The sequence below is a fragment of the Numida meleagris genome, chromosome 12, assembly GCF_002078875.1.
Source record: "Numida meleagris isolate 19003 breed g44 Domestic line chromosome 12, NumMel1.0, whole genome shotgun sequence".
Classification (NCBI taxonomy): domain Eukaryota; kingdom Metazoa; phylum Chordata; class Aves; order Galliformes; family Numididae; genus Numida; species Numida meleagris.
Genome location: NC_034420.1, coordinates 9038008 through 9057126, shown reverse-complemented (window position 1 = coordinate 9057126; position 19119 = coordinate 9038008). Strand labels below are relative to the sequence as shown.

The 19119-nt window shown below is 43.3% G+C and overlaps 1 long non-coding RNA gene across 1 annotated transcript; it reads right to left on the bottom strand.

Annotated features, from left to right (window-relative positions):
* Positions 1262–12173, bottom strand: LOC110405486. The gene is made up of 3 exons (XR_002442912.1): positions 11811–12173; positions 2098–2223; positions 1262–1392 (listed from the first exon to the last, which is right to left on the bottom strand). It is a non-coding gene; the product is annotated as an uncharacterized LOC110405486 (long non-coding RNA).

Here is a 19119-nt window from a genome sequence, read left to right as displayed (position 1 = left end):
TTTGAAACAGTCTGACATGCAGATTTGACACATTCCCACAGATGAATGGTGTGAACTACAGAATAGAACTGGCCCAGCTTTGCTAACAGTAAAATGCAGGAGTCAGGTTAAGGTCTAAATCTGTGGGATGGAGAGCAGTATTTCCTCCCAGTTCGCTTTATCCAGGAATTAAATAGTAAGGGAGGGAAATGGACGCAGGATTCTTGGCTGAAGGGGTGGGGGAAGGAAAGTGATACAGAAAACGACTGTCCTATCTATTTATTATTTTAAGAAGTTGATGTACTTTCCACTCAAAATGAACCTTCCAGCAAGACCAATGTAACATGCAAAGGAGTAGCACAATGGATGCTCATCTCCAGGGGCATCTGTTCAAATCTTAGCTTCAAATTGCAAATTAGGAAAAAAAAAATCCTGTCTGTGTTATCCTAGTTCCCATGTGTGCTTCATAAAAACAGCAGACGACTTGCAGTCTGTTCAAGCAACCCTTGTGCCTGCAATGAGGTAGGGCAGAATTAGGGCAGACACGACAAGTTTGCTACTGCATTGGAAGAACTGCTGCTGTTTGCTTGCTGATACATCCCTGACATGAATAAATAGTATTCTACTGCTTGTTTTCGTGAGCTAACGTTGCAGCTTTCCCTTTAGCCTTTTTTTTTTTTAATTCCACACAGTCTAAAGGACCTTTATCTTTAACACCTCTTTGCTTTTGGGAACTTTATCAGAGTGTAATGACATAAGCAGTTTTTTCTGAAAACAAGGCTTAAGAAACAAAAGGTGAAATAAAAGAAACTGGTGAAATAAAGTCTGAAATTCTGGAGTTTCATGCATGAATGAAGGAAAAACTTAAGGGTTATACCCGTTGCATTGGAGGGAATGCAAACTGACTACTGAATATTGCTTTTCCACTTGATGTCAACAATCTAACATTGGAATTGTAGTAAACTTAACAGCAGTGCTTATATCCAGAATAATTGCCATGACTGAGGCTTTTACTAATTGTACGTGAAAGCTTCAGGATTTTCAAGTAGCTTTCATATAAAATAATTTCATTGTCTCCATAGTTCCATTTCAGTTCCACTCACTGGTGAGTGCACAGCTGAGATTTGTGTGAACGGAAGACCTCTCTGCTGGGCTGAGGCAGCTGTGACTTGGAGAGGAGGTTCATCTTATTCACGGGAATAAAGAAAATACTGAGGAGTACCACGCAGTGGCAAGGCTGTCAAATGAACGGAGCAGAATAAAGAAAGCAGCCTTTACAAATGTCTCTTCCGCAGCGCTGACCTTGGCCATGTCTCATAGGGTGGCCCTCGCACTGAGTTTGGTCTTGCAGTGATTAAATATTAATGCTCTTGACTTAAGAGGGAGAAATCTGCGGCGCTTCTGGCAAGATAACTGTAAACACAAACAAGTTTATCCCCATTAGGTAAATCATTTAAGTTCATTCTCAAGTGTTCTGTTTAATGAACCCTAATCACTTTGCAAAACTTTCTGTGTATATTTGGGTGAGCCAAAAATAAATCCAGTGTGTCTGAATTCTTAACTATACCCCAGCAAATGCTCCCTTTTGTTCAGTTTGCTTTAAAGCTGTTGCTTTGAGAGCAGTATTTCTCACTGCTGATTCTCTGCTAGTTTTAGCGTGTCTGTTTAAAAACTGGCCATAGGATTAGATATGTCATCGGTTCAGCAAATTTTGTTGGGCACCTCATAAAATACCAGCCTCCCTTTTGAAGTATGCAGAATGATTTGTATGGCAGCAGTAATCTTGCTAACTCTGAATGCTGAGGAAATCAAAGAAAGCAGAGGCAGTAAAATACATGCAACAAAACATCCCTGTGAGTATATGTGCTTTTCTCAGATTAGTTAGTGGAGAACCAGGTGTTGCTCAGGTGACCAAATTTGACCTTGGTTCAAAGGTCTGTCCCTGAGACACCATATGCATGTTACAAGGATTTAAAAGGATTTTTATATTGCGTTTTAAATACTTAATGTGGAGAAGGTCATATGTAATCATGACAGAGTCTAAACTTGAGAAAAATATCTTGTACCTGCCAGCTGGGTAACTAATGCGTGCTGAGCCCTGGAGGGAAGATACTGCACCTGAGCTGTGGAACCTAAGGAACATCTTGGCTCCTCTGCGAAAGGGAGTATGTCTTAACTTCTGCTCTGAATTACTCTGGTACCAGGGAAGACTCTTTATCTTGCCAGTAGTTGAGGCAGGCTGACCTAGGAGAAGGATGCAGCAAATGAAGTGTTGTAAAAAACAAAATCACATCATTCAAAGGGCAGGTTAAGAGCACTTGTTGTAAGGTTTGGGATGAACACAGGACTGCGCTTGTATTAGTGCAGCTGTCTCTTTCATCCTGACCTGACTTGAGAATTTCACCTGTAAGTGTGGAGAAGAGAATATTACTCTACAGATTTAAGTTAGAATTGGTGGGAAGAGTAAGATGAGAGCCCCACTGAAAAGACAACCATGCTGTAGGCCTGAGTGGGGTTTCTCAGCAGTGACTCCACTAATCATGCATCATTGGCATCAGCTTCCGTGTCCCGATGTCTGCTTGGAAGAGCAATGCCAATTCAAATCTGTGAGGAAGACTCCTACTGATTGCGGGGCCCTCAGAGGTGTTTCTGAAATCTGTTTAGAAACCTGTTGGTGCCATGGAAGCATTTGTGTCCTTGGAGCAATTGCAAAGGGATGAAGGACATTCAATTTTTCTTTCATTATTGTAGTGCTGATTCAGTGTGCAGACTGCTGTAAGACGCTTAGTCCAACCAACATTCTCTGATGCTCATGGTGGTTGGGTGTGCTCAGAGTTGGCTGAAACACACTTGGCACCTGGTCCCGTGGAGATGTGGCTGCCCCATCTCACTGGTTTAGAAAGCACTTGTATTTGCATATCAAAAAATAATCATGGTTAATGGGAGTGACAGATACTTATTACTTCTCATTTCGAACACAGGACTAATTGTCTTCCGTCCCTAGTAAGCAATTTAAAGAAATGCTGGTGCAGGAAGAATTAGATAATGAAGCTCTTTTCATCCAACACTTACATGTAATTTACTTCTAAATCAAATCCCCTGGGAGGTGGCACAAGCTGTGACAGTGCAGAGAATATTTTAATGGTTTTGGCAAGAAGTCAAAGCGGAAAACTTTCCATGTTTTAATCCTGCCCCCCAAGTAGGTAATATTTCAGAACAGGGGATCTAGGGGTGGGTGTTAAATGCAGCATAGATAGCTAAGGTCACTGATCAAAAGGAGCTGGTGATGACTGATTCACACATCTTAAATATCTGCTCATTGTGATATTTAACTGTTGTTATTGACAGAAAGCCTGTGGAGAAGGTATAGGAAGAATTACATCAGTTGTCTTATGTTCCATCTTAAACTCCAGGAGAAAACAACTTCCTTCAACGTATAAGTACAAAACCTATTGCTTTGCCATACTCTTTATAATTAATGTATGTTCTTACAGAGTCCCATTATGGGGGTTAGCAGTTTTCTGCAAGGTTGCTTATTCCAAGTCAGGATATAAGTAGAATCTGATGCTAAATGCTATAGAATAAGCTCAGTTTAGCTGGAGTAACAATCATTGCATCCCAAAGTGAAGGAACAATCATGTTTAGAATAATCTTATCTTCAGGCCTTCTAAAAAGTCCTTTAAGGAGTGTGGAAGAGGTGGGCCTGGTCCTTTGTGAAGGCTTTGAAGAGTATGAATTCCCAGCATCCAAAAGGTTCCTAATAGATTTTTTTTTTTCTGTACTCAAAGATATTTTGCCAAGAAATGGTTGGTCAGTTCTAGCCACTTAATTCCTGGCTGTAAAGCACAAGCAAGGGGAATTAATCTCCGAAATGGTACTATGCAATCTCCCTTTGTTACAGAGCTCCATGCAGGCTCTTAAATCAGCCTAATTTCATTCAAGTCTTACTCTGCAGCTGCTGTTAAATTGAGTCCCCGAAGAGAATATAAGTTTGGAGGCATAAGAGGGCAGAACAGAGAATGTTCCTTTAATTGTTATTATCCACCACTCAGAGTCACTAGTGTAGAGGAGTAATTAGGGAATTGTGGTATATTTCAGTAAAAGCACCATTTTCTTCCCATCTCTCTCTTCTTCTCTGGAAACCATATTTCAGGGTTTGTCATGTTTATAAGCCCTAGCAAGAATCTCATATGCAATAATCTCCACCTAATCATATCTTAACTAAGTCCTTTCTGCCAAGATTTATGATAACTGAAAGAAGGCCATAGTAAATAACCGTAACAGCAGGCCCAGTGAGACATCAGGGCTGTGCTTCGTGCTGTTTTTGTTAGCACCCCTTTTGCATCTGGCCCGGGAACAATTGGTTTATTCTCTGCTGCTACCCAGGAGGTGGAGTTCCCAGCACACTGCAGTAAACAGAATTGCTTTGGGATCCCCAAAACATATGCACTGCTTCTGACACAATAGGGAACAGTGCCAGCATCACCCAGAAAGAACAGACAGTACAAAAAGGCTCAAGGATATGACTTAACAGGCTGTTTCCCCACAGGCAGAAACTGCATGAGGAACTGAAGGGAATAAGATTCAGACTTCACAATCATTTGGGCTCAGATCGTGGAGCTGATATAATCACTTTCTGACATTGGTGTGTCACTCATATGCTATGTAGGAGGAAAAATACCTGCATGAGTTTGTAGTCTCCAGCCTGGTTGACCTGAGCAGTTGGGTGAAAAAATTCCACTGTGCTGACCTCAGCACAAACTATTCTAATTTAGGAATCACAGTTCTGGACCACCATTCTTTGTCCAATTACCTCTCATGTTTCAGGTGGAAATGACTTTGGGGCAGAAGACCAAGGGTGAAATGCAGCACATAAAGCAAGTTTCTGCTGCCAAGAGTTTTCCAGGATGAGGGGTGTAGCCTTATATAGGTTTTAATACAGATCTTGACATTGTGTAGTTGTACCTGCAGAATGCACGTTCTGTGTGCATTGCTATAGGCAAACTTCAGCATTTGACTGTCTTAGATTCCCTTCTAATGCACACTGTAGTCATCTTCGCATCTGAGATCAGTGTGTAAGAGACCATCTTACATGGGATGGCAGCTGCTTGCCTGACATCATAGAGGTCAAACCATATGAAGAGAATGGCCAACAGGGCTGGGCTGTGTCCTCTTGCAGGTATTGCCTTGTCCTATTCCAGAACTTTAGATATTCTCTTCTATTTCAAAGGGAAGAAGAGAGGGAAAATAAACTAACTTAATTTTCCATCAAATCTGAGAAATAACAGTTATGGTAACAGTGGTTACTGTAGCCCTTGCATAACTACTTAAAGTAATTTGGAGAAAAATTCCCATTTCAGAAGTAAACGCAAAAAAGTTTAATTTTTGACAAAATTTAGCCTGTTTCCCTCACTGCTGCTTCCACCACCAAGCAGAGAAGGCAGAGCTATGGGTACGGATGCCTTCTATCTCACTAACCATGTTATTTGCCTGTTGAACCCATGCTGTTGAAAACTGAGCGTTTTATCTTCCAGTTGGTAAGAATTGGTGGTTTTCTGCTCCTAGGCTGCACAAAAACAATTTTCTCCAGGGTACCTTAGAGAGACTGAACTTCTGTGGGATCAGCGTAGCAGTGATAAATCCACTATCTCTGCCTTCCCATCTGTTAGCTGCTCCTCAGTCTGGATATCTGCCTCAGTGTTTGAAATTCATTGGATAGACTTCTGTAGTGAGCAGACTTCAAATCACTGCTTCTTTGCTTCTCGAGTTTGATTCAAGATCTAGGGACAGCTCAAGAAATAAGGATAACCTCTTATGCCAAAGCACTTGTTACAACAGAAAACTGCTAAACATGTCCAATGCTGTGGGGCTTGATTCTTCTTCAGTTGTATCGGTTGCGTGCTAATGTAAAGCTGTTAATTTAATAGGGCTATGTCAGGTGCAGTGAGTGCTCCTACTTGCTGGAGGAGAGTCTGGAGTTCTGAGTCTGCAAGGACTTCAGCTGCTGAACACAGACAGGACCTGAGCATCTCTTGACTCCTGGGGGAAAGCTCAAAGCAGCTTGTGTGCATCAGGTTCTTAAACAGTGGGAAATGCCTCCTGCCAAAGCAGTGTTGCATCCTAGCGTTATTGGAGGGATGTTGCTTTGGGAGGTAGTAGTGAAGAGCATTGTCTGGAGTGGGAGAATGTCTTATAGGTATTACCTCACTTTTGCCCAGCAGAGCCAAACCGTTGGGGTGTATTAGGTGAGCTTTGGGAGCCCTGTGAGAGAATGGCTTGAATGGAAAGAATAGCTGTTTCTGAAACTGGCAGGATTTTGCTGTGGAATCCTGCTGTGTTTCAGAGATGGTTGTTGCTGTTCATCCTTCATAGATTTTCAGCTGTTTTAAGATCTGGTACAAAGTCAATGGCAGTTCCTTTGTTGATTCCAATGGGGCTTTATATTGGCACTTAATTGATTTACTAGCTCTTCTCCTAGAGCAGCACACATACCTATTATTACATACAACTGATACTTAATCACACCCTCAGATCACCACAGCTAAATTCTCAAGATCCGAGGGAGACTATGCAGGAAATGGGGTTTTGGCTGTTTCAATTTCCCCTGACCTGCAAGAGACCATTTCTTTGCTCAGAATAACAGAATATAGACTGTGTTTTGCAAGTTTGGGCTGCCTTTGTCTGCTGAATACAGCAGCCCTTAGTGATATTAATGATGAGACGTGAAGATCAACAAAATGAGAGGGTGAAGCTTGCACTGTCCTTAATATTTGTAAAATGGGCTGTATATTTTTCTGCAATTTTCTCTTTTATAATTTTCTGTACTTAATGCAGAACTTTGGTTTTGTGATACGTTCATTGTAGATCAACATCTGCTTTCACTTCTGTTCCTAAATACATTAAATCAGCATCATAGCTTTCTAGAACTCTTACCTTTTTACTGTCTTTTCTCCCTAAATCAATAAGCCTTTGCAGCAAAGTCTTATTCCAGATAAGCAAACAGTAGCTACAAAGCTGTTGTATTCAATGATGCTTAGGAGTTCTGATAAAGTGGTACATTTCTGAGGGAGAGATGGTTAAATCCTGAAAACCCTGCGGTGGTTTCTTTCTGTCAAGCAATATTTGAGATTCAAGATCTTAGAGAGGAACCGGGAGGTTTAACTGAATATTTGAACACAAAGTATTTCTGTGCAGAAAAGTGCTGTGCAAGTCGTTGCTGATTGATTACATAAGACTTATTCATACTGCTAAGACGCATCCTTGAAGGGAGGGCGGTGTGCAACATTTATTTAAAATCTTTTTAATAGAGGTTAAATTCTTCAGTTTTTAATTCAATGAGAAGTTGTTATCTTAAAAAAAAAAAAAAGTGGAAAAAGAGAGGGGAAAAGGAAAGGAGCGGGAGGGAGGAAAAATAATAATGTGTCAGGATAGTGTGAGAAATGCCCTGGGGAGGTGGCAAACACTTCTGCAATTAGCAGTGTGAAAATGGCAGATTTGTTAGTGATCTCCATGCATTATTAAAAGCAGCGGAAACAAGAGCTGCCCACTGTTCCCTCCCCTGGTAGGGATAGGTTCCTTATTTTTTCCTTGTTTTCCTTCCCACCTGGTCACTTTCCAACACACTGGCTTTGTTTCAAGCCTGGCTGAGGAAGTTGTCCTGGGCACTTGCTCTGAGCATCATTTTTTTTTTTCCTTGGCAGGCACAGCCAAGCCCATCGCCCCTGCCCCAGCCCAGATAAGCTAATCCATGCTTGGCTGGCAGAGCCGGGCTTTTCCTCAGCAAACTCAAGCGGGGATGGGAGATGTGGGTGAGCAATAATCTTCCCTCCTGCTCTCGTGGCCAGTTTGATCTGCCCACGTTATCTCCCTGCTGCCAACAGGGCCATTCATATCCACCTTCTTCCTTAGAAACAGGGCTGCTTCCATCATTCCTTTCCCTGTGCCAGAGCTGAGCCTTGTCTGAATACATTCAGCTCTCCTCTTTGCCCAGTGCCAAACCTCAGCCTCTCTGCACTTGCCTCCTCCTAAGGCTCCCCGCTACAAATCGCTGCACTCCATTTTCAGATCTGCTATCGTACCTGCTGCACCCCACACCGCAGCTTCCCTACAATCTGGAGTGCGTTGAAGCACAGCTAATGAGAGCTTAATAATGACACCATCTGGGTGCTAAACTACATCTTCTCACACAGTTTGTCCCGCTAACAGCGCTGGTATAAGGAAGCGATACATGCACAAATGTCATAGAACAAAATTGTTGCGTTGTTGTAACTTGTTAGACTGGTGCAAAGAACATCCTAGGTTGCAGCAAACTGCTCTCACACCAGGTTTTGCACTGTTACATCAGTAAGTAAGCCAGCTAGGAAAGGTGTCACTGAATTTCTAGAAGCAACAACAGCAAAGAGCTGTCTGTCTCTAGGCTGCGTTTTGCTATGCAGCCTCCCAACAGCAGCCATCTGAAGAGAACAGCTTAAGCACAGTCCTTCCTCTGGATAAGGCGGGTCCCTTAACGTCCCCAGATGAATAGGTGTGAAATCCAACTTTACCAAAAGGTGGGGCTAGAGACCTCCTTCCCCAGCAGGGCTGCGCTCCGTGCCTGCCCCTGGCCCCAGAGCAGCTCTGCATCCTGTTTAGCAACAAGCAGTGCTACCAAGCCTGGTCATTTCAAGCTGCCAGGCTTCAAGGAGCAGTTCTGCTAAAGGGCAAGCATGGGCAACTGTGGTGCCATTGTGTTTGTACTACAGGGATTTATGCCTTTTGAGGCTGGCAAGATGGGACAAGACATATTGGGCCTCCTGGATATGTATGTTAAATTCTGATTTATTCTTGCAAGAAGGAAAGCATCCTTTGTTCATGCTTATTCAGTAGCTGCACAAAACAGAAACTAATTAGGTCAGTTCAGCTCAAAGAGGAGCTGTAATTTGCTAGCAGCTCAGTCATTACAGTAAAAAGTAGTTTATTATGCTAGACAAAAACATGCTACTGTGGAATCGCCCTATACAATTAGACCTTTAGTGCTGCCAAAACAATGTTTTTCATTAGTCCCACGGATGCCCAAATGCAGGTGTTTTCTCTGAGGTCCTTTGCAGCTCTGACTTCGGTGATGTGAGAGCAGGCTTCTTGTCTTCCTGCATTCACAAGGACCCATGCATACCATTGATTTTCCAGAGAGGAAACAATGCTGTCTCAATCCAGCCCCTCTGTCTTCCAAGCACTTTGGCAATTGTGACAATCTGTCCAGATTGCTCTGAAGCTGGCTAGTTTTGCCTACTGGAGGAACATGATTTATCTGGCCAGTGTAGAGATGAACTGACAAAACCCATGTGGAAGAGGAAGGCTTTCGGTATCACAGCTTTTGCAGTATAGATTTTACAAACCGACAACAGGGCTCGATCTCTGAATAAGTAAAGTTAAATTCCAAACAAGTGCAGTTCCCATTAGTTCTCTGGCTTGTACTCAGATGTTGTATAGGGAGGCTACATTATAAAGAAAGTACTGCAGTTGCTTCAATCTTCAGAACTGTCTGGATACGATCGTTCAAAATACTCTAATACATTGCTAAGTTGTTGCTCTATATGCAGCCCTTGAAGGCAAGCACATACATAAGCCCTTGCAAGATCAGAGTTTGAGAAATAGACCTCCAAGCTCCAGTTGTGGTGGGAATTGGGTACCTACTGTGTAAGCTGCTTTCAAAATCGTATCATCTTCTCTATCCTCTATTAACCTGCTGAGACAAAAACTGATAGCAAGATGTATTTGCACTGAACTTCTTCTGTGATGTATACATTTGGTGGATTCGGAGCAGTCAAGTCATCCTTAATACAGCCACTGTGTTCTTATTCTGCTATCATCACTGCGCTGTCACAGGCAAAGATAGAAAGTTGGTGTCAGCCTTAATTCTGTATTTCCTGGAGGCTTAAATTGGTTTAAGATAGACCTTTCACACCACTGGGATGACTTCTAGATTTCTGCCTTTGGGGAGAAGAGGTCAACACGAGTTGTACAACAAGTAATTTATTTGAAAGAATGCTGTCAAGGTTCATAGACCCAGAACTGGAAATATTCAGCTGCCTGCAAAGTTCACATAATTCTTCCTATGCGTTGTTTCTAAGCAAATCTACCAGAGCTCATCTTCCTAAAATAAACCAACAGATGTAGCCCAATATGCCTGAGCCCCTCTAAAATATACATAGAGTACACAGTATCTGAAAGGCGTTACTATGAAGGGAGGGGAAATCATACCCAAAAAGTGTTTATAGGTATCTGAACATATGGCAGTCTGTGAACCTTCACACTGGGGGTTTGATTCAGGATGAGCCTCTCTATTGATGCTGATGGGCTTGAACTATAATTGCAAAGATGCATTATTTGCAGAAGTGCTTGCTGACTGCAAAAGGTCTCATATTGTTTGGGAGACTATTTGCTCTTCCTTCTAATTTTTAGCTGTTTAGCTGTCATGTACATTTGCAGATAACTGAGAAAAAGAACTTTTATGTGCTGTTAAATGTCAGTTAGCAAAGACAACACAAGAAGTCTGCTGTTGACCAATTGCAGATGCAGTATTAAATGAGGGCAAACCACATGGCAAATGTGATCATAGAATCACCAAGGTTGGAAAAGACTTCCATGATCATCTAGTCCAGCTATCTGCCTACCACCAATATTACCCACTGAGCCATGTCCCTTAGTACAACATCTAAACGTGTTTTGAACACCTCTAGAGGCAGTGACTCAACCACCTCCCTGGGCAGCCTTTTAGAAAGAGAAATGGTGAAGAATTGCACTCAGTGTGGAAAGGAGATTGAAAGTCGGAGCAATTTAGGGCTGGGTACGAGAGATGCTCGGCACAGCTTGAGCAGCCTTACTGCCACAAGCAACCAGGTAAAAATCTGCTCCAGCAGGAGCAGATGGGCAGAGATGTGATGAGTCCCCACATGGGCTCTGGAAGAAGACAGAACAAAAACAAATCCAACCTGGGGTACGTAGTAAGGGAAGGTGAATGTTTCTTAAGGGGGAAAAACATAAAAACTTTAACAGCATCTGATAATACAAGCACTATTTCTAGTGAAAGATGTAATAAACTAAAAGATTAAATGTATATCTTCTCACTATGAAACAGGCTGAGATTGCTTGCTGGGTACAGCAGAGGGATTTGCACAACCACATGAGCAAAAGCAATTCCGTCTGGGTTTCAAGCTCAATTTCTGCTATTCAGATACATAACATTATCTAAATCCTATCTTGCAATTGACAGGTACCAGGACAAGGTCAGTTAATCACAGCAGAGCAGAGGAGGGAGGGCAGGGTTATTCTGATACACACAGTTCAGAAACAAGAGCACATTCGCCAGGGATTCAGCTGATCGCTGCTTCTCCTGTCTCGATGTTGAAAGCAGCTCTGTGTGGGTGTTGTGGTGTGGGAAGTGAACGCAGAGAGATGGAGCCTTTGCTTGGCTGGGCTGCCAGGCAGAGGGCTGTCGTGAGGCCGAGGAAGGGTTTGCTGTGCTTGTAGGGAGTGGAAGAAGAATTGCTGCAACTAATTGCAGGGCTCTGGACTGCAGTTTAGATGTGAACTGTATTAAAAAAGCCAAATTCTTCCAGGAGGAGGACAGTGAGCAGCTGGAGAATTTTGACAAGGAAGGGAAAGGTCATATTTACTTTTTGGGGGTGGAGGGGGGAAAGGGGGCTGCTGCTGGATGAAGAGCTCTGGAAGGCTGCAAATGCCTCAGAGGTGAAGAGAAATTCACATATTGGATATATGTCATGGAGTTAGGACTTAAGGACTCTGAAGTGATTACATAATCCATCCCCTTGTATCAAGGCAGGATCACTTACACTTCTGCTGCCCCTGGCAGGTATCTGGTAACCTGTTGTTGGACGCCGTTCAGCAGTGAGTCCTCCAGCCTGCAGAAAGCCTTCTCCAGAGCTTCACCACCTATGGAAAGTGTTTCCTAATGCCTCACCTGTTACATCCCAAAGTCACTTCAGCCAGTTCCTGTTGGAGCTGGCACAAATTCAGATAGTGTCCTTCTTGACTCCTTATTTGGCACTGCAGCTCTCCTGAATATTCAGTATGCAATATTCTCAGATTTTTAATGCATGTTAGTCTTTTGTTAGGGATCAGATTTTCTAGACTGTAGACAGCACTTGTTTGCCTCTGTGTTTGATCTGTTTCCTTTGTGCAGCACACAGAGCGCAGCTGACTTCAGCCACAGCCCTTCCACGGTCCAACAGACAATAGTTCAAGGTTCTTAGAGTCTTTAGCCTTTTCTGTTCTTACTTGAGGGTGGTCTTTCTACCATGGTTAATATAACATATAACATATACTATGTAATGCTGTAGAGATAATTAAAAAGAACTCAGCCTTCCTAGGGAATATCCTGTGTAAGAGTGACACAAAGCAGCACAGGCTGCCTGTGATCGAGTGGCAAACTTTGGATACGTTGCCTGTGGCAGATGGAGAGTCTGCTCTCCTGCAAGCTGTCACTCTTCCAATCTGTGTGCAGGGAAGGTGTATAAAGGTCCCATCATATAAAGCCCCTCTGATGCCAAATGCCTTGGCAGCCTCTCCCCAGCCACAATCACTTCTAGGATGAAGCAGACCTCTCCTGCTCTCCAGTCTCTCTCTGTGCTGTTGATGTCCCAAAACAGCTGCACCTTGAGCTGGGCATGGACCTGCTGAAACACAGCTGAAAAAATCAATCAGCCCTTAGGAACAAAAGTCATTCTGCCTTTATAAAGTCAGCTCTGTTGTGACAATATTTTGTATAGAGCAGCAGAACTATCCCAGGGTGTCTGACCTTGTAAATTTGGGTCTTCAGTATATTGATAAGGGTATCTGGGGAACAGAGCATCCTCTTGTGCTGGTAAGAGTGCTAGCCATGAGTGTCCTATTACTGCTGTCAGCCCCCTTCCCTCTGACTTTTACAGTATCACCTGTAATATCTCTAGTGGCTAATTTAAATAAGTTCTGCAAGAAATTAAAAAAAAAACAAAACAACGGGAATTGTAGAAACAGGCCTTCCACTGATTAGTTGAGTTCTGTGATGCTGATCCAGCAGGATGCAATTAAAGCAGTCCCTGTGAGTGTGTGCTGCAGCAGGATGGGAGGAGGGCTCGTCTCATGCAGTGTGGCCTCTGGGGCTGGGTGCTGGGAGCCTCCCACTCCCTCTTTCTCCAATGGAGAGAAAAGTGCTCCCATGGAGGGAAATCCATCCCATCTATTATAGGAAGAGTGGAGGTGCTTAAGCCAGGTTTAACTTAAGCCCACCTGTCTCTGCCCCAAAGCATGGTCAAGAGGTGCTGCTTTTTCTCCTTGTCAGTAGCTTACTGCAGGTGCTAATTCAAGGTATATTAATGCCTAATTCTATTTTGGGTCTGACTTGTTAGCCCTGCAAAATATAACAGCTTGCAGGTGTTTAGAGGAATGGTTTAGCACATTTAGCATACTTTTTTTTTGGGTGATTATTTTCATGGAGCTCTTTAAATAACCATTAAACTTCGTCTACACTAAGCAGAGATAGCAAGTATTTAAAAATAAAATGAGGAGAGGGGGGGGAAAAGCAGTTTGACTGTAAAAGTAAGCAGCAGGGCCCTGGACAGCACACCCCTCCCTTGTGACCAGGCTGCTTTTTGGAAAACCAGTGCTTTATTACTGCAGAGCTATGGCAGATTTATTTTTTATTTCAGTTTTTTTTTTTATTTTCATCTGCCCTGGTGATATTGCTGTTCTCACTTCTGTGCAAATGCATTGTCAGCCCCAAAAGTGTGAGTTAAGGATAAGTCTAAACCTACTCTTAAATTTAGCTTCTTTTCTGTTTTCTCATGCTGGCATGTAGTTGGGCTGGGTTTGGTCTGAGCACTGGTGCTTGCTGAGGACTGTTTCTGGCTGTGGCTGCTCCTGCAGCACCCACCGGGCTCCCAGACCTGTGGTTTTGATGGGTCAGGTGTAGCTACCGCCCTATGTCATGGTTTTGTTTCATGCCTAGCATTTAGCACTGCCATTCACAGCTTCAACTAATTTCCCTTTCATTTTTTTCATGCTCGCAGCAATAGAATTGTAGAATGGCTTAGGTTGGAAGGGGCCTTAAAGCCCATCCAGTTCCAGCCCCTGCTGTGGGCTGGTTGCCCCTCACCAGATCACGTTGCCCAGCACCCCATCCTGCCTGGCCTTGGGCACCTGCTCAAAAGCTGAACAAAGGGATTTCTGTCTATTTCTATCATAATACCTGGCTGCTACACAGACATGCTTGTGTAACTATGGAACTGAGATGTAGTAAATATATATATATATCCTCTGCTTTTTATTTCAAAAAGCCTTGCTTGGCCTAAATCCCCAGAGATCCACAAAGTGTTCATGTTCTGTTTGTCCTGTGATCCTTCTGCAGCGGTGCCCTACAACACAGACACATGAAATATATTGTCTCGAGGCTGATTTGGTTAAGATTGCCATCGAGAAGTAGTGGGTAAAGCGTTGCTATGAATAACTGGCAGAGTGCAAACAAATGCACATTACCAAGGTAGCAAACGTGTGAGTGTGGACTTTGACCTACTAGCTGCCTCAAAAACATTTTTCACTTAAATGCTGGCAATTTATCCTGTGCTTCTTCCTGTCTTCTGTGAAATCAGAGTAAATGATGGCTGTGCTGCTGTGTCCGTGCAGCGGGCAGAGCTCCCGGCTGTCCCAGACACTGTGCTGAAGCCATGGGGCGTTGAGCAGTGCTGGGTGTGCCAATGGCACGGACCTCCTACCATGAACACAGCACTAATGGGATGGGGCAAGATCACCATGGTTGGGATGTTTGCAGAAGACTGTTCAAACAAATATTGCAATGCCTGGAAAACAAAGATGCTCACAGAGGTAAAAGGGCAAAAGCAGCTCATGTTGCAAAGCAAAGAGGCAGGATTAAACACGTGCTGCTTGGAGAGATGGGCAGAGCGAGTGGAATAATGGGGAGGAAGTATTAAGGGTTAAGAAAGAAAGAGGGAAATGGGTCCTTTATCTCGGTATTAAAGGTTTAACCCAGTAATTCTCCTTCTTTCTCTTATTTCTGGGATAAAAATAAGAACGCTTGGAAGGCTTAAGGGCTAGATTTGAGATGACAGCCGTGAGTGTAAAGATGCTCAGACGCAACTGGGGACTGCAGAAATCCCTAAGCTGCTTTTCCTTGGGGGGGGGGGGGGAAATCATCACTAGGCAGGAGGAGAAAAAAAATAATGTGACTGCATTTTTAAAGACTGCAGTTGTCTAATAGTGATATTATAATGGGGCTTGTTTATTTAATTTTAGCTAAGTCTGTCATTGGTGGGAGCAAAACATGAGATCTGCTCTTGTCATGCAGCTGCTTTCTGCAGTCCCCAGAAGCACCTGGAGAAAGTGGCCTTTTCCAGGCTAACACTGGTGACCAGCCCTCTGGAAGTGCCCATCTCTCTTCTTAGACATTGTGAGGGATTTCTGCCACCAGATCTCAGAGGAGATGCCAGGTTTCAGATAGGTAAAAACGAATGGTGCTCTGTGAGTACCCTAAGCTTATTTGTGTGTAGCCTTTTTCTGCAAAGCTTCTCTTAGAAAGTTTAAGGTCTGAAGTCAGTGTGGTCTTAAAGACCAGAAATTTAGTGGAATCCCCTTAAACTGCAAGAAAATTCAGACAGCATATGTCTCAGGCTTCAAAGTGGCATCATTGCCATCTCCACAGTGTCTTAGCCCTGAATTCAAAATTCTTATTGTTGCTTTTATTACTTTCCTAAGGAGATCTTGTAGAGAATCTGCTTTTCTATGAATTCTACTCTGTCTTTGTGAAGATCAGATGTGAGTAGAGCAAACAGTGTGAGGTTTCGTGGCCTCGTTTGCCTGTCCTGGTCACAAAGGACTGTCCCATCCTCTGCAAAGGGAGCAGCAGCTAAAATGCAAAGACATCTGCAAATAAAGTCCAAAGCAGCCTTGATTTTTTTTTTTTCCAGAAATGCTTTCCTGAAGGCTGGCTCTCCTGCAGAAGGAGATCTTGGATTAGGATCTCTGTCTGCATCCAAATTGACCCTATTGGTAAGGGTGAGTGGAGGAGCTCTGGTGCTGCATTCCCCACCTTGGAGAAGCTGTGCTGTGCTTTCCTGTTCATCGTCTTCAATAGAAAGGATCCTGGAACCAGACCCTGCTCAGCAGAGCTCCCTGATATTTGCAGGAGATGGGCTGGAATACAGCTCTGCAGCTGTTGGATGCCCTTAAGAACTAACCGCCTTTAAAGGGAGGAAATGGAGCTGCTCAGGGGACGTGCACATAGCGTATACAAAGGGGCTGCTCTCAGACTCAGTTTTATGACAAGAATCACATTTGAAGCAGGTTCCTGTTAAGACAGGAAATACTGTACTTATTGCAGAAAAAAAGCAGGCCTGTTCCACAATGTACTTGAGGTTATTTGCATTTTATGCCAGCAATAAAACACAGCAGATTTACAGGAAATCTGCCAACCTGTTTATTGGGCTTAAAATCTGACTTTCCCCTGCTGCTTTGTAATAAGCAATAAATGAACAAACACCGTTCTCTGAGCAGAGCCTGTTCCATCTGATAATACCCGGGATGCTTCTCCGCAGGGAGAGGCTGAGGAAGGGGCCTCTGTTTGTTGCCCAGATCAGACACATTTGTTATCCCTGCAGTGTGAGTTAGGCATGCAAATGAAATGAAAGTGAGAGAAGAGGGCAAAGGGAGTTGTTTCTTATCCAAATGAAAGGAGAAAAAGGATTTCAGCCTTCACTTGTAGTACTTGTGTAGGCCTACTCAGCTGTTCATTTCTTGACTGTGTTGTGTTGTGAAGTGCTGGTCTTGTGCAAGATTAGCTCGTGTCCCATGGAACTGAGCTGAGGCCACTGATTGGACAGAAGTCTGAGAAGGCATGGTTGAAATTTGATTTTGAGCTCAAACACTGGTATGGTGGAGACTGCTCTCAGGTGGAATTTACCTGGTAAACATGTGGTGTGCTGGTTAAAGTCACAGACGGAAGATGGGTTGGGTACTAAGGGCATTTTCAGTGTCTTCAACCTGAGGAGTTTCTGTCACGCTCACGATGACCAGGTCATAACTGGGAGAAAGATGGGTCGGTCACACTATAGAATCATAGATTCAAGTTGGAAGGGACTCTTAAGGATCATCCAGTCCAACTCCCCTGCAATGAGGGACACCCACAGCTCCATCAGGTACTTGGAGCCCCATCCAGCCTGACCTTGGGTCTCCCCAGGGACAGGGCACCACGACCTTTCTGGCAACCTCTCACCACCCTTACTGTAATCTCTAGTCTAAATCTCCCCTTTTTTTAGTCTGAAACCATTTCCCCTTGTCCTGTCACCACAGACCCTGCTAAGGAGTCTGTCCCCCTCAGCTGGCTTGTTTCATAGGCTGATATTGTGCTGGGGGGCTGCAGAATGCTTGGGGTCTTTCTGCTACAGAAAAAAATTCTCTTGGAACTTTTTGTGGTTTTTCTTTTTAGATGCAGTGTAACACTAAAAGTCTAAATCTAAATGTTTCTGAACAATTTGTTACAGCAGCTAGTAGTAGTCCATATGAGTCATCAGCATTAACCGTTCTGTTACTCAAAGAGTATTTAGTGATTTAAAGACAAAAGTTTCTTTTCAGCAAGAGGGTTGATCTTGAGTCTTTCCCAAGAGGTAAATAATTATGAAAAGAGCAGAGAGACCAAGGAAGGATACCGAAGACAAAAGAATTTACTAGTGAGGTCTGTGCAGGACCATGTCCATGTACAGCCCTTTTGTAAGGGACTGTTAAATAGAAATTGGATCATAAAAAGTAATCAGAAGAGGCCACATTGCAAAAGCATTACCTTGACTGAAAAGACAGCTCCTCACACCAATGTTTTTGTAAACAGCATCTAATTAAAAATTGTCTTCATATACAGAGTGTGTAGAAGTCTGCAGCTGTGAGTAAATACAGACAGAGTGGGAATGAGTGCATTTTACAATATCTGTGCAGACCTGCATCCTACAGTGCTTTGGCTCTTGATCATCCTTCCTCCAGCTTAGCTCTGTTCCTTCTTGCACTGCAACCATTGCACTGACTGAGCCTTCTCCCACCTAATTTAAGCCATCTAACGATTTGGAGTGAATTGTAATCCAGCCCTCTAGATTCTCTCTGTGGTAGGTGAAGCCGAATGGGGAATGACACCTCAGAGGTACTTGGTTTGGACACCTACTTTAACGTCACTCAACTTTCCATTTCTGAAAGTTAGAAAAGAGGATCTGTGTGCTGTGACAGGTCTCCCTGTTCACGCTTCCTTTTAATTATAGCCATTTTGATGGTGCTTGGACGGCTGCCACACAGACACAGGAAAAGATGATTCCTCCTTCAAAGTAGAGATGGAGGGAGCCCAAGAATCTGCTTCTAAAGTATGGTGGCAGAACAGTCTCTTCCTCTCAGGGCTTGCTTCTTCCACCCATACCCAATGCAGCCCTATTTCTGTTCCCACCCTTCTACCTCTTTCTGCTGTTTGCAGCTCAGCTTTTATCCATGCCAGGTTTCAGGCACAGTTTTCTCTTTGCTCAGCTCACCTCTGCCGCTGCTCTGAAAACAGGTGGACAAAAATGATTTTTCTCTGCGGAGCTAAATGTCTTTGTGGTTCAGTGAGCTCCATAAGAGAAGCACAAGGAGATATGAAGTTCTAGCATCAGTGAGATCATTACAGTTTAGCAGCTAAAACCTGCAGCTGGTAATGGCAGCTGTGGAGCACAAACAACAGTTGTTAAAAACAACATTGCAGTCCAGTCTCCCCCCAGAGAAGGATAGGATGTGACCTACATTAACTTGATCTTAGTTTTGTCGGTTGAAAAACTTGTGGAAGAATAAATAAGAGATTGGGTAAAGCGCTAAATATAAAGAGTGTAAATAGGAAGGGACAACTCTAAAGTGGCAGAACCACCATTCAATCTATTTAGCAAGGAACAGAGAAAATGCAGTTGATTAAAGGTATTAGTAATAATAGAGTAGCCAGGAAAAGAGCATCTAACCAGAAAAAAAGAAAGGGATCTTAAGTGATAAGAAACAAACAAATGACAGCAAGAAGAAAGTTGGTAATATTTATTAACTTGTTACAAGTATTCCAAGTTGTCACTAAAAACCCAACTGTTCAGTAAATAACCTGTA